A 12,401-nucleotide genomic window follows, 5' to 3' on the forward strand; every position below is an offset into this window, starting at 1 on the left:
TTTGCATTCATTTTGTATTTTATATTTGTGCGACACCTGATGTTTCCTTGTCTTTTATTTGCCATTATGTACTAGGATTTATATTCTGTGTTTCCCTTAGAACAGGCCTATCAAACTGGCGGTCCACAGGCCAGATATGTCACATGTAGGCCACGCCCACCCAGCTCTGCTAAGGCAAAAAAGTTACGATACATCACGTGACACAATCGAATTCGATACTCGTGCCCTAGAAGGTCAAATTGCCTTATATAAAGATCTCCCTTCATTTTTTGGATAGAATTGGCTGGTCACATAGCCAGAAGAACTGAGGGTAGATGGATTAAGGCAGTCATAGAATGGATCCCATTTGATAAAAAGCATCCACAAAAGAGACCTAAAACAAGATGGATCAATGACATCCACAAGCATTGCGGGCCCAAACTGGCAAAAGAAAGCTCAGGACCGTATTGGTTGAAAACATGAGGAAGAGGCCTTCATCCTGCAGTAGATAGACAATGGGCTAAAATGAGCAACTGGCTCAAAATCATCCTTCAGGTTTCCATGGCTAAGAATAGTAGTATTGCATTGTATTGTATTGCATTGCATTGCATTGCATTGCATTGCATTGTTTATAGTATTGTATTGTATTATTTTATTGTATTATATTGTTTTGTTTTGTTTTATTATTTTATTTGTTTTATTATTTTATTTTGTTTTATTATTTTATTTATTATTTTATTTGTTTTATTATTTTATTTTATTTATTATTATTCTCACTTCTTTCCATAGTTCTTCAATAGTTCTCTTTATAGATCACTTTGCTCCTTTAAATATTATATGGCACCAGATGCCAATAACATTCCTGTAAGGAAAGGAATGTGAGAAAGGTAAGAGGGGGGAAATGCACACCTGAAGTCAATCCAGGAATCCTAAAAAGGAAGAAAGGCCAATAACCAATGATTTGGGATCATTTGGAACTTCAAACTCCACTGGGATCTTCAAAGGGAGAGGGTGAGATTTTCTAATTGAAAATCAAAGCTTTAAATTGCCAAGTAGAGACTATGAATATTGTAAGTGAGATGGAAAAAATAGTAGGGTCATATAATAAGCCTGGAAACACCATTATGAATGTATTAAACAATGCATGTCGTGACAGCAGTCTTTTGTTCAAGAATTTAATCTCTGTCCCCTCCCTCTTCCCAACCATGATTCCTAACCTTTAAACTATTATTTACAGAGAGCGGGAACTCATAATGGCACTACCTGGGAGAGTTCAGATCAAAATAGGAGCTTCAAAGAATAGAGCCAACTTTCACTGGTTCTCTGGTTGGCAAACACAGATTGTTTCCCTTTCAGATCCTGCTATTTAATTTTGCTTAAACCGATGACAGCATTCATCCAATTTCTGTTAGATTTTGCATGGTTAAACCCCTCCGATGAGGCTGAGTCACCTTCAATGGAGACCTTGTATAACATCTGTGTTTGTGTCTCCATCAAAAACTTGATAAGGAGAAAACAAAAGAAAAAGCTTTGATCTGGGAGTGCCGGGGGTGTGTGTGGATATTTTGTACACTAGGAAATTTCACCCCTATTTACAGGCATTTGAAGTGACTCAGTTGACCCCACTGGAAGCCACAGATGGGAACTGAGGGGGGAAAATGGTAGAGAAATAAAATTGACCTCCTCAACTTCTGAACCTGGCTGCCACGAGAGCCAGGAGGTGTTGGGATGGAGGATCTGGCACACTACATCACTCACATCCTCCATTAATGAAAGTAAGTTGAATGAGTAACTAAAATAAATTAAAACAGTAACAAGCAAAACAAGCAAGTCAAATAGCTAAATAAGCATTTGGCTCAAACCAAGCAAGCTGCTTTTATCCCCTCTGGCTTTTCCTTTCTTCATTTCAGGCGCATCTAATTTCTTCTCAGGCTTTGAATGTGTGACATTTCGTGCTAAATTTTGGACCAAACTCAAAGCATGTGTCCCCCCCCAACACACACACACTTTCTGCCACTCTATTTCCTTTGTGCCTTGACCCCTCTTGTTTTATACGGATGAATGAAGCTAAGCTGGGCGATTAGGAAGGCTTGATGTGATCACCCAGATGATTATATGATAATTGTTTCTCTACGCATGAAGAAATGCTTTGTTCTTAGAGGCACAAGCATAGATAGGTGATATGATGCAATAATTAAAAACCATGCAGTTCATTTTGACATAGCTGCGTGCATGATTGTACCCAGGTGCTTAATATGAAATTTTGTCAAAGACATTCACAAAAAATAGATAATAGAAAGAACCTTATGACAACTTTGATATGATGATAAGGAAATCAGGATTACTTTTGCACATGGGCTGTATTTTAAGCTAGGGGCACATGTGCTTTAGTAACACTGAATGGCAGCGGATGTAGAGGAACTGAGGAAATAAACGCACCTGTCAGGCCCAAAGAAACCAAGAATGACACAAGAAGTTATTGTTAATGTCTTCTGTTATTGTTGTTTGCCTACAAACTGAATCTTGCCAGACTAAAGCAATTATCTGCATAGATATATACAATTTGCAGAGTATATCGATATAGATATATACTCTGCAAATTGCTAGAAGGTCAAATTGCCTTATATAAAGATCTCCCTTCATTTTTTGGATATAATTGGCTGGTCACATAGCCAGAAGAACTGAGGGTAGATGGATTAAGGCAGTGATAGAATGGATCCCATTTGATAAAAAGCATCCACAAAAGAGACCTAAAACAAGATGGATCAATGACATCCACAAACATTGCGGGCCCAAACTGGCAAAAGAAAGCTCAGGACCGTATTGGTTGGAAACATGAGGAAGAGGCCTTCATCCTGCAGTGGATAGACAATGGGCTAAAATGAGCAACTGGCTCAAAATCATCCTTCAGGTTTCCATGGCTAAGAATAGTAGTATTGCATTGTATTGCATTACATTGCATTGCATTGCATTGCATTGTTTATAGTATTGTATTGTATTATTTTATTGTATTATATTGTTTTGTTTTGTTTTATTATTTTATTTTATTTATTATTTTATTTTGTTTTGTTTTATTTTATTATTTTATTTATTATTTTATTTGTTCTATTATTTTATTTTATTTATTATTATTCTCTCTTCTTTCCATAGTTCTTCAATAGTTCTCTTTATAGATCACTTTGCTCCTTTAAATATTATATGGCACCAGATGCAAATAACACTGTTAATAGAAAATGTCTAATCGTGTCCACTTCCAGGCAAGTGTTTTTGTCTTTTAGCTGGATGCAATAGGTCTTCCTGCATGTTGGCCTTGTGCTGGTGGGCCATTGCCTGCTGTTAGGCTGCTTGTCCCACTTCCTGCCTCCCAACTCAAGCTTCACAACAAAGGCCCAGGGCAACCCCCTACATTTCCATTTCGTAATTGGGCAACTGGTAGCAAGACTGACAGTGGCAACAAGGCACTTTGGGGATCTTTGCAAATGCTCCCTGATGCAAAAACAGTAGAGATGCAAATTACATTCCTGTAAGGAAAGGAATGTGAGAAAGGTAAGAGGGGGGAAATGCACACCTGAAGTGAATCCAGGAATCCTAAAAAGGAAGAAAGGCCAATAACCAATGATTTGGGATCATTTGGAACTTCAAACTCCACTGGGATCTTCAAAGGGAGAGGGTAAGATTTTCTAATTGAAAATCAAAACTTTAAATTGCCATGTAGAGAGTGTGAATATTGTAAGTGAGATGGAAAAAATAGTAGGGTCATATAATAAGCCTGGAAATACTGATTATGAATGTATTAAACAATGCATGTCGTGACACCAGTCTTTTGTTCAAGAATTTAATCTCTGTCCCCTCCCTCTTCCCAACCATGATTCCTAACCTTTAAACTATTATTTACAGAGAGTGGGAACTCATAATGGCACCACCTGGGAGAGTTCAGATCAAAATAGGAGCTTCAAAGAATAGAGCCAACTTTCACTGGTTCTCTGGTCGGCAAACACAGATTGTTTCCCTTTCAGATCCTGCTATTTAATTTTGCTTAAACCAATGACAGCATTCATCCAATTTCTGTTAGATTTTGCATGGCTAAACCCCTCCGATGAGGCCGAGTCACCTTCAGTGGAGACCTTGTATAACATCTGTGTTTGTGTCTCCATCAAAAACTTGATAAGGAGAAAACAAAAGAAAAAGCTTTGATCTGGGAGTGCCGGGGTGTGTGTGTGGATATTTTGTACACTAGGAAATTTCACCCCTATTTACAGGCATTTGAAGTGACTCAGTTGACCCCACTGGAAGCCACAGATGGGAACTGAGGGGGGAAAATGGTAGAGAAATAAAATTGACCTCCTCAACTTCTGAACCTGGCTGCCACGAGAGCCAGGAGGTGTTGGGATGGAGGATCTGGCACACTACATCACTCACATCCTCCATTAATGAAAGTAAGTTGAATGAGTAACTAAAATAAATTAAAACAGTAACAAGCAAAACAAGCAAGTCAAATAGCTAAATAAGCATTTGGCTCAAACCAAGCAAGCTGCTTTTATCCCCTCTGGCTTTTCCTTTCTTCATTTCAGGCGCATCTAATTTCTTCTCAGGCTTTGAATGTGTGACATTTCGTGCTAAATTTTGGACCAAACTCAAAGCATGTGTCCCCCCCCAACACACACACACTTTCTGCCACTCTATTTCCTTTGTGCCTTGACCCCTCTTGTTTTATACGGATGAATGAAGCTAAGCTGGGCGATTAGGAAGGCTTGATGTGATCACCCAGATGATTATATGATAATTGTTTCTCTACGCATGAAGAAATGCTTTGTTCTTAGAGGCACAAGCATAGATAGGTGATATGATGCAATAATTAAAAACCATGCAGTTCATTTTGACATAGCTGCGTGCATGATTGTACCCAGGTGCTTAATATGAAATTTTGTCAAAGACATTCACAAAAAATAGATAATAGAAAGAACCTTATGACAACTTTGATATGATGATAAGGAAATCAGGATTACTTTTGCACATGGGCTGTATTTTAAGCTAGGGGCACATGTGCTTTGGTAACACTGAATGGCAGCGGATGTAGAGGAACTGAGGAAATAAACGCACCTGTCAGGCCCAAAGAAACCAAGAATGACACAAGAAGTTATTGTTAATGTCTTCTGTTATTGTTGTTTGCCTACAAACTGAATCTTGCCAGACTAAAGCAATTATCTGCATAGATATATACAATTTGCAGAGTATATCGATATAGATATATACTCTGCAAATTGCTAGGGAGGGTCAGATCTGCTCTCTTCCTGCCACCAGACATTCCAAGTTCAGCTTTCTCTTTGCTGTCTGGGAAAGAGCTCCTCCCTCCCACAACTCTACTTTCCGCCACAACACCCAACTTTATATGTTACCATTCAATGCAATAATATCTCAGTTTTAGGGATGCTAGCTAAACCCTAACCCAGAAACATCAATTTGGGGTTAGGATTGCTCAGTTTTAGGGATGCTAGCTAAACCCTAACCCAGAAACATCAATTTGGGGTTAGGATTGCTCAGTTTTAGGGATGCTAGCTAAACCCTAACCCAGAAACATCAATTTGGGGTTAGGATTGCTCAGTTTTAGGGATGCTAGCTAAACCCTAACACAGAAACATCAATTTGGGGTTAAGATTGCTGTATGATCTAGGCAAGAATGGACCGTGACCTCTCTACCTTGAAGGACAGGGATCCCCAACCTTTTTGATTCCGTTTCAGCATGGGGGGGGGAGGATAGTTTTGTGCGTGCAACCTAAATCCCACACATGTGCAAATGAAACTTCACATGATTGCCCATGTCTTTGTCGACCCAATTCCCAACGGGCCGCAGTCTGATAGCAATCAGTGGCCCAAGGGTTGGAGACCCTGTTGTAGGAGACTGGGTTGTGGTGTAGAGAGACCAAAGCCCAGGAGGGCTGTTGCTAGCAGAGTTACTCTAAAGTCCCCCTGTCCTGGCTCAGGCGCAGGAGTTCAGGGAAGATTCTCAGTTGCCAGCTTTTATTTTCTGTCACCAGGATTCCGCCTAACTTCTTCCTTATATATATATACATACATACCTCATAATGTCAGTTTAATCTGTAAATTAACATTTTAAAAAAATCTTGAAATCTGATACTTTTCACCAGGCTTCTCTTCTTAACACAATTGTTAGCTGTTCAATTTGGAGTTCTTTAGAGTATACTGATTGAATGTGGTACTGTGCAAAGCTTTAATTGCCTTAGAGCTGGAGGCGCAAGTTGCTGGATGTTTAAATTGCAGATTTCCTGTTCAAAAGGGTGGATGTAGGAGTGTTTGGACTTCAAGACGTTTTCCCAAATAGTGTAATGACATAACAAGCACAGTGTGTGGTATAGAGGGAGAGGCCTTGGAATGTGGCAAACGAGAAGATCTGGGTTCTGTTGACAACACTGCTCCATTTTTTTACCATTTGACCTTAGGATCATTTCTTTTCCTTTGTGGAAGGAAAACAATATCCTCCTTAATATGGAACCCATGAAGATTAGAGACTTTTTAATCTGTAGCAATGGTTGAAATGTTGAAGGCTAGTCACTTCCATCACTGAATAGAATAGAATAGAATTTTTTTTATTGGCCAAATGTGATTGGACACACAAGGAATTTGTCTTGGTGCATATGCTCTCAGTGTACATAAAAGAAAAGATACCTTCATCAAGAGTTCTAAGGTACAACACTTAATGATAGTCATAGGGTACAAATAAACAATCAGGAAACAATATCAATATAAATCGTAAGGAGACAAACAACAAAGTCACAGTCATACCATCATAAGTGGAAGGAGATGGGTACGATGAGAAGATTAATAATAGTGCAGATTTAGTAAATAGTTTGACAGTGTTGAGGGAATTATTTGTTTAGCAGAGTGATGGCGTTCAGGAAAAAACTGTAGAAATAAATTTTGCTTTAAATCTAAAGCTAAGTGTTTGGCATCCTGAACAAATGACCGCTCTTACACCACTGCAAACTTCACCACTGATAAAGAGGATGAGCAAAATATGACTTGAAGATTGGTATTCTTGCCCTGTGCTTTGGATAGAGGCCCTCATTTGAGAACAGAAGGAAATATAGACAGCCGGTTGGTGTTAACATAAATTTGGACAAACAAAATAACAGAGAGAGAGGAGTTTAATTGAAATTTTGGAAAAGTGAAGTAGTTGTGAAGGGTAAGGACCCTTTAGAAGTCAGTCATGCTTTTGCTTTTTGGAAAATAATGCCTTCAAAAACCTCTTTTTGCTTTTGTGTAAACAGATACTACAAGGTGATAATCATTTTGCACTGCTCTCCTTTGTTACAAATAGAATTGTCTCCCCCTTGGGGGAAACGATCACAATCATGTTGAAATCAGGTTTTCATAAACTCTTTGAGGTCATAAATAAGAAGATGCCACCAGTTGCTATTATAATTTATTTTTAAACAACAAATTAAATATTGATTGTGTATGATGTCCACTGCTGAAAACATATGCCTTGTTACCTTGCTCCTATCCTGGTTCTAACTACCAAGATTTTTTTTACCATTGCTTCTGAATGACTTCACATAACAGTGGTGGAGAAAGCGAAGTTAAGACATCACATGAAATATGTACCATAGTACAGACATGAGCAGAAATGTCTTCACTGCTATTTCATTCTTGCATCCCTACCACTTCTGCTAATTTCAGTTTTCTTTGCCCAGCTAGATCATTCTGGGCTTGAAGACACTACTGAAGACGTAACTGGTGCACAATTGCCCATTTGTGCTAGATTTCAGGTAAGTCAATGCACAGCTAGGGAGCAACTGAATGAATACATCTAAGTCATTGGGACCAGGCCTGAAGACCAGAGTTTTGAGGAGGCCTTTTGGTGATCCTTGAGACTATATGGACATAATGCCTGTAGAAAGCCATAGAGATGTCCTTGAGGGGAATAGTCAGAAACAGTTACCAAAACAAGGGAAGAAACATTTGTTAAACCCCGGAAAGGAGATAGTATTATGAAGAGGCTCAGGCTGGCTCCTTCCTGTCTCAGTGGGGATGTAAGAGAGAGGGAAGGTCAAACATAAGCAGACTTTCAAGATTCTGTTACTACAGTTTTACTTGGTAAATATATTTATAACCTTCCTGTAGAGTCAGTTTCTTCATCTAGTTATCTCACAGCTCAGACAATGCCAGAGGAATAGGGAAAGGCAAATATTATTTTAATCTTGTATGTGTGTGAGAGAGAGGGAGGAAAGGGAGGGAGAAAGAGAGAGAGAGAATAAATTAGTGAATGCAGACTAATCAGCTTGACATTAATATGGAACTCTGGAACAGATTACTAAGCAATCAGTTTGTGACCATTAAGAAAACAAAGCACTGCTTGACAAGTCATACCAATTCAATCTAATTTTCTTTTTTGATAGGCTGGGAAAGTGGTGGATATAGCATACATCAAACATTTGACAGAATCTCCCATGAGATCCTAGTAAAGTAGTTGGCAAAATGTGAGTAGGACCCTAGCTGAACAGTGCCACCTTAGTTGAACAGTTGTACCCAATGAGTATATATCAGTGACTCTCCAGAAAACGGGAAAGAGGTAGCATACAGCTATGTTGTAAGTCCTGTACTGTTCAGCATGTTTTAACATAGCTTGGATGATGATTACATCTGTAGATGACATATAGGACAAATAACCTCAGAATAATAGTTCTCAGCCTGTGGTCCGCAGACCCCTGGGGGGCTGCAATGTCATCACAGGGGGTCCGCAAAGTCTTGAAAAAGTGTTATGATTTAAATCCTCACTCAATCCTTGGGGGCCATGGCCGTAGTCCATGACCACAAAAGGTATTTAAAGAGGGTCTGTGGTGAAGAAAAGTTGAGAAACGCTGCCTTAGAAGAGAATTATCACATCAACAGAAGTACATGGTCAAGATCAAGAAAAGAATTTATTCTTACTGTTTCCTTGTCAGGCCACACTTGAAATATCAGGTCCCATTTTGGGCACTGCACTTTTGGAAGGGCATTAAAAATCTAATACATCTCCAGAGGTGAACTGGGATGATAAGGGACCTAGAAGGAAAAGGTTATGAGAAATGTTTGGAGCTGAGAGCCTGGAGAAGAAGTGACTATAGCAGCGGTTCTCAACCTGTGGGTCGGGACCCCGTTGGGGGTCGAATGATGATTTGCCAGGGGTCGCCTAAGACCATCGGAAATATGGGAAGTATACTTGCGAGTTGAAGAATCGCGCTCCAATAGTTGACTCCACAAGCCAGCTGCAGGCTCTTCAAATCGCTAGCCAAATTCGGCTTCAGGCGCGATGAATTAAAAAAGAGAGAAATCTTTGCTCTGATGTCTCCCTCTCAAGCCAGCTGCAATCATTCCCAATCGCTAGCCTAATCTGGCTTCAGACGCGATAAATTTAATAGGGGAGGAGTCTCCGCTTTAATGCCTCCGTCCTCAAGGCAATCGGAAGCAGTTCAGATCGCTAGCCAATACAGCTTCAGGGGCAATAAATTCAAAACGAAAATAATTTTATGTTTGGGGTCGCCACATTGTGGGGAATTGTATTAAAGGGGTCGCCACATTGTGGGGAATTGTATTAAAGGGGTTGCAGCACTATAAAGGCTGAGAACCACTGGACTATAGGAAGATATGCTAGCTATCTTCAAGTATCTAAAAGGCTATCACAGAGAAGATAACCTAACTTTGTTTAACAGTGTTCCAGAAGACCAGACAAAAACGAAATAATGTGAATTTTAAAGAAGTAGATTTAGGAGGACATTGGGGAAATAAGATAATAGAAAGAATTGTTGGGCAATAAAAATAGACTGCCCAAAATAAAAGCTGAATGGTTGTTTGTTGGGGATGCTGAACTAGGAACCCTTTTGTTCCTACAAAAGGGAACTATTTTCTAGATGATCACCAAGGGCTGTTCTGTTCCATTCATTCTATGATTCTATGGTCTTGGGTGAACAATTCTGGTTTCAACTTTTGGGAAAGATTTAAGGGCCTTAAAGTATGGGGTGGAAGGAAATCTGGGACATATTTCATTACTTTGTCTGCAGTGCTCTCCACAATTATCTATTTGTTGTTCTCATAATTGCAGGGTATTGCTGTATATATAGAGTAGGTCAGTGTGGTAAAGACTACAGTGTATACAATATTTAATGATGGAATTAATAATTGCCCAAGACATAGTTGTTTTGTAATCTTAATTCTCAGTCATACAATGTCTGGATGTTTGTTGTTGTTCTTAGTTGCGAAGTTGTGTCTGACCTATTGTGACCCCCATGGACAACGTTCCTCCAGGCCTTCCGGTCCTCTATCATCTTCTAGAGTCCATTTAAGCTCACGCCAACTGCTTCAGTGACTCCATCCAGCCACCTCATTCTCTGTCGTTCCGTTCTTCTTTTGCCCTCAATCTTTCCCAGCATTAGGCTCTTCTCCAGTGAGTCCTTCCTTCTCATTAGGTGGCCAAAGTATTTCAGTTTCATCTTCAGGATCTGGCCTTCTAAAGAGCAGTCAGGGTTGATCTCCTCTAGGACTGACCAGTTTGTTTGCCTTGCAATCCAAGGGACTCGCAGGAGTCTTCTCCAGCACCAGAGTTCAAAGGTCTCAATTCTTTGGAGCTCATCCTTTCTTATGGCCCAACTTTCACAGCCATACATTGCAACTGGGAAAACCATAGTCTTGACTATACACACTTTTGTCTGGATGCTAGAGCAGGTTAATTTCCTTTAAACGGGGAAAAATAACCTTCAGACACATGGTTTTATCACATGGTATGAACTCTGGAGATCTGCTAACAAAGGCCCTTGAAAGTAGTTCTAATTCCAAAACTATTTGCAAATCCCTATAGTTCCGTTTGGCCATTCTAGGGAAAGGTAAACAAAAACAGCGAGAGGAGCAGGAAGAACCAAGACGCTTTTAGGTGACCTTAAAAAAAAACATGCTAAGAAGAGCAAAAATATGGCAAATATTTGGATTGAAGAGTTCAAGGAAATTCCCAAGCTGTAGGCTAGATGTTGAAAGAACATCCCAGAAAGCAATGGTATATCACTTGTTTTGCTGCCAAGATAAACAAATGTGTCCATGTAGCCACTAACTTCAAATCTGAGGAGTCTACAAAGATCTGTCTGAAGCAGCATTTCTCAACCTGAGGAGCTTGAAGATATAGATAGATAGATAGATAGATAGATAGATAGATAGATAGATAGATAGATAGATAGATAGATAGATAGATAGATAGATAGATAGATAGATAGATAGATAGATAGATAGATAGATAGATAGATAGATAGATAGATAGATATTTGGAACCCTCACCACATCTCTGACATCAATACAATTGATGTCCAGAAATATTTTACAAGAAGAGTTCTCCATTCCTCTGAAAACAACAAAATACCTTATCCCACCAGACTTGAAATCCTAGGCTTAGAAAACTTGGAACTCCGTCACCTTCGACAAGACCTAAGTTTAACTCATAGAATCATCTATTGTAATGTCCTTCCTGTTAAAGACCACTTCAGCTTAAATTGCAATAATACAAGAGCAACCAATAGATTTAAACTTAATGTCAACCGCTTTAATCTAGATTGCAGAAAATATGACTTCTGTAACAGAATCATCAGTGCTTGGAATACTTTACCTGATTCTGTGGTCTCTTCCCATAATCCTAAAAGCTTTAACCAAAAACTTTCTACTATTGACCTCACCCCATTCCTAAGAGGACCATAAGGGGCATGCATAAGCGCACAAACGTGCCTACCGTTCCTGTCCTATAGTTTTTTCTTTTCTTCTTCCTATATATATATATGCTTATACCTCCTAATATTTACTCATATATATGTTTATATATTATATAACCTTTTGAACGATGCTTATATATATTGTTGTGACAAAATAAATAAATAAAATAAATAAATATGGACTTCAACTCCCAAAATTCAATGGCTGAGAAATCCTGGAAGTCCACACATCTTCAGTCTTCCAAGATTGAGAAACACTGGTCTGAAGCCTCCTGATGCGCAAAGCCTAAACTTCCAAAATACCTAAGCATCATGGTAATAGACATAGAAGTCTGTTCTTGACTATGATGGTACTAAAATGATGAAACGTGCATTGGAATATGACGCAAGTTCCGCTTTTCCTGCTTTTACTATCATGACATTGCAGAATTTGCATGTCTCGATGCTAATAGGAGTAATTCCAGCTTATTAAGAGGATATTAAGTTGGAGAAAGACATAATAGACTACCAACTCCACTTATGCTTGTGCAGAAAACCTCCCTCATACATATGCCTCTTTGAATGTTTTACCTGAAATATCTCTTTCTCTTAATGCTAAGTATCATAATTATTTGTTTAGGAGCAGTTCCATATAATAACAGAGCAAAACAGTTTGGCTGTGATGTTTTCATGCCACTA

This window comes from Ahaetulla prasina, chromosome 2 (genome assembly GCF_028640845.1).
Source record: "Ahaetulla prasina isolate Xishuangbanna chromosome 2, ASM2864084v1, whole genome shotgun sequence".
NCBI lineage: Eukaryota > Metazoa > Chordata > Lepidosauria > Squamata > Colubridae > Ahaetulla > Ahaetulla prasina.